We start from the raw sequence: 4,272 nt of genomic DNA on the forward strand, positions 1-4,272 counted from the left end.
AAAACATGTTGAAGAAAATAACACCTTTAAAAATAGGCTAACTCAATTGGCAAAAGAAGTCCAAAAAGCCAATGGGGAAAAGAATGCTTTAAAAAGCAGAATTAGCCAAATGGGAAAGGAAGTTTAGAAGCTCATAGAAGAAAATAGTTCTTTAAAAATTAGAATGGAGCAAATGAAAGCTAATGACTTTATGAGAAACCAAGAAATTACAAAACAAAACCAAAAGAATGAAAAAATAGAAGATAATGTGAAATATCTCATTGGAAAAACAACTGACCTGGAAAACAGATCCAGAAGAGACAATCCAAAAATTATGAGACTACCTGACAGTCATGATTGAAAAAAAAGAGCCTAGACATCATCTTTTATGAAATTATTAAGCAAAACTGCCCTGATATTCCAGAATCACAGGGTAAAATGAATATTGAAAGAATCCACAAATCACCTCCTAAAAGAGATTTGAAAAGAGAAACTACAAGAAATATTATATCAAATTCCAGAGTTCCCAGGTGAAGGAGAAAATGTTGCAAGCAGCTAGAAAGAAACAGTTCGAGTTTTGTGAAAATACAATCAGGATAATACAAGACCTATCAGCTTCTACATTAAGGGAATGAAGGGCTTGGAACATGATATTCCAGAAGTCAAAGGAACTAGGATTAAAACCAAGAATCACCTACCCAGGAAAACTGAGTTTAATACTTCATAGGATAAAGTGGTCATTCAATGAAATAGAGGACTTCCAAGCATTTTTGATGAAAAGATCAGAATTGAATGGAAAATGTGACTTTCAAACAGAAGAATCAAGAGAAGCATGAAAACATAAACAGGAAATAGAAATCATAAGAAACTTACTAAAGTTGAACTGTTTGCATTCCTACATGAAAAGATAATATTTGTAACTCTTGAGACTTTTCTCAGTATTTGGGTAGTTGGAGGGATTACACACACACACACACACATACACACACATACACACACAAACACACACACATATAGACAGAGAGCACAGGGTGAGTTGAACAGAAGGGAATGACATCTAAAAAATAAAATCAAGTGGTGAGAGAGGAATATATTGGGAGGAGAAAAAGAGAAATGAAATGGGGAAGGTTATCTCACATGAAAGAGGCAAGAAAAAGCTTTTTCAATGGAGAGGAAAAGGGGGGAGGTGAGAGGGAAAAAGTGAAGCTTATTCTCATCACATTTGAGATAAGAAAGGAATAATATGCACACTCAATTTGGTATGAAAATCTATTTTGTACTACATGAAAATAGGGGAGAGGGAGATAAGCCAGGTAGGGGGATGATAGAAGGGACAACACATGGGAGAAGAGAGTAATTTGAAGTAAACACTTTTGGGGATGGACAAGGTCAAAAGAGAGAGTAGAATAAATGGGGGGCAGGATAGAATGGAGGGAAATATAGTTAGTCTTTCACAACATGACTCTTATGGAAATTTTTTTTTCAAAACTACACATATATACCCTATATTGAATTGCTTGTCTTTTCAGTGGGGATGGGTAGAGAGTGAGGAAGGGAGAGTACTTGGAACTCAAGGTTTTTGGAGTGAAGGTTGAGACTGTTTTTGCATACAACTGGGAAATAAGAAATACAGGCAATGGGGTATGGAAATCTATCTTGCCCTACAAGAAAAGAGAGATGATGGGGATAAAGGAAGAGAGGTGTGTGATAGAAATAAGGGCAGATTGGGGGAAGGGGTAGTCAGAATGCACAGCATTTTGGGGTGAGGGGAGGGGAGAGATGGGGAGAAAATTTGGAACTCATAATTTTGTGGAAATAAATGTTGAAAACTAAAAGTAAATAAACATGAAAAGAACATAAAACATAACATAAACATAAAAAAGAAAAAATCTGCTGAGTCAGATGGATTTATAAGTCAATTCTACCAAATACGTAAAAAATAATTAATCCCAATACTATATGAGCTCTTTGGAACTATAGCCAAAGAAGGACTCTGAACAAATTCTTTTTATGACATGAATGTGGTGCTAATACCTAAACCAGGTAGGGCCAAAATAGAGAAAGGAAATAAAATAAGCAGTGAGGAAACAAAACTGTCATAGATGATATGATGGTTCATGGAGAGAACCCTAGAAAAGCAACTTTAAAAATACCTAATATAATTATCAACTTTACCAAAGTTGTAGGGTATAAATTAAATTCACATAAATCACTGGTATGTACACATACATGCATTCATGTACACATATATATAGCTGTATATGCATATATGTGTGCATATTTACATGTATACATACATGTGTATATGCGTACACAATGTGTATTTATAACTAACAAAGCCCAGTATCAAGCAATAGAAAGAGAAATTCCATTTAAAATAACTATAGGAAAGTAGAGCCAAGATGATTTCATAAAGTCAGGGACTTGCCTGAGTTCTGCCACAAACTCCTTCAAATAAGTATTTTAAATGACTCAAAACAAATTTAGAGCAGCAAAACTCACCAAAAGAAACAGTGAAACAAACTTTTGGTACAAGACAACTTGAAAAGTCAGCAGGAAATATCTGTTACAGTAAAATATAAGTATAGAGCAGACTGAGCCCTACAAACCTAGAGTAGCAATTAGGGCAACTGAATCAGTGGAAGTAAAAATGGTTTCCAGACCTCTCAGGCTACAGATAGAAGTTCAGCAGGAAGTATCTATTGCACCTAGGTGAGAGTGGAAAATAGTCTAAAGCAGGGTGTGCCAGCCCAGCCCTGACACAATCAAACTGGGAGCAGGTCATGGCAGTGACTGAATTAGCAGCAGCAATGCTGCTTCTGGAGTTCTTGGCCCAAAGATAAAAATGGGGTCAAAAAACTGGACAGAAGCAGATTACAGGGGTCTTTTTGCTAGCACTGAGGCATGACGCTATTATTATGCTATAAAAGTAGAAACTGGTTTCTTTCCCTTAGATTAAAAGAACACAGAAAATTGGCTTTATAAGATACTCCTTTTTGTCTTCTATAACTTTCATGGAACTTCACAGCCCTAAAAAGTAAGCAGTTCATGACAGAAGATGACAGTGAAAAAGTAGACACAAAGGTCTGTGAAACATCTCCCATTTTGCTATAGGCATCCACAGAACAACTGATTACTTCAGTTGGTATTTCAGACAATAAAAATGCAGCAGTTAGTACTGTCATCTTCACCTTCTTTTCACTCTTTTTGAAGTACTTAGTTAATCTCATGCAAGTTGCAAAGTAAGAAATGGAGCAAATTGTGGACAGATATTTGCAAACAAAAACCCGAACTCTAAGGGCAAGGAGAGCACATCTCACCAATCTGAAAATTCGGAAAGTGTCAAATTTTTCCCCTGTACTTCCATTCTCTTGACTAGGTTTCTCACTAATCAACTGTTTTCTTAATTTCATTGCTTCATCAAATATGACAAGATACTGGTCTAAGTGATTCTGGCAGCTTCTCTGGACAGTTTGGTTAAAAGATCCCCTCTATTTCGATGACAGAATTCAAGGTTACTATCACTACGACTCTCAGATGGATTGATTAAGGAGTCCTTTTTTCTGTCATTTAGGTTCCCCTGTTCTCTGTAATGCCACTCTGGTGGTCCGCTGTTCCTGTGCTAGTGGAATCACCCAGCACCACTCGCTTTGAAACTGAAGGAACAGGGAGGGAGTTCAGCTTATCAGTCATGCTGCTTTGATTCTGTGTTTGCTTCTTCTGCGGTACTCCCACTCCTGTGGAAGCCCATGATCCAGTTGATTTGCTGCTCTAATTTCATTATCAGCTTTCTTCGCCTCAACTCCACCTAGTGCTGAGAAACAGACAGGCCCCCTACTCTCCAAGGGCCCAGCGGTCCAGACCTGTCAAACCCGTTAGCGACAGTCAATGACTGCATCCCAGCCTGAGGCAGTGCGACCTGGAGCTGTGGCAGTGAGTGGCCCTGGGTCCCCCTCACACTTCTCTGGGTTTTTCAAGGTCAACAAGGGAGGCTAAGAGCACTTACAGCTTACTCTGCCATCTTGGTTTTTTGGAAATTCAAGTAGGTGACTTTCAAACATTCAGTCTATGGGGTGATAGTCTCAGGAGCAGCTACTGCAGCTCTTGCAGGAACTGTGCCTCTCTCTCACCCAGTTCTGACAGACCCCTGGCCTGCACTGAGAGGTCTGGGAATTGCCACTGTAACCCGTGATTCAGGGCACTGGGGTCTGCTTCGGCTCTGCCATGGCCAAGTCTATGCTGGCTCAACTTGCATGCTCTGTGTTCTTCTCCCGACCCTGCACAACAGATCTT

At 38.7% G+C, this 4,272-nt stretch overlaps 1 pseudogene; it reads right to left on the reverse strand.

Moving 5' to 3' along the window:
* Positions 1-2,991: 2,991 nt before the first annotated feature.
* Positions 2,992-3,877, reverse strand: LOC140523681 (guided entry of tail-anchored proteins factor CAMLG pseudogene; annotated as a pseudogene).
* Positions 3,878-4,272: the final 395 nt, after the last annotated feature.

Source organism: Notamacropus eugenii, chromosome 1, assembly GCF_028372415.1.
Source record: "Notamacropus eugenii isolate mMacEug1 chromosome 1, mMacEug1.pri_v2, whole genome shotgun sequence".
Taxonomy (NCBI): Eukaryota; Metazoa; Chordata; class Mammalia; order Diprotodontia; family Macropodidae; genus Notamacropus; species Notamacropus eugenii.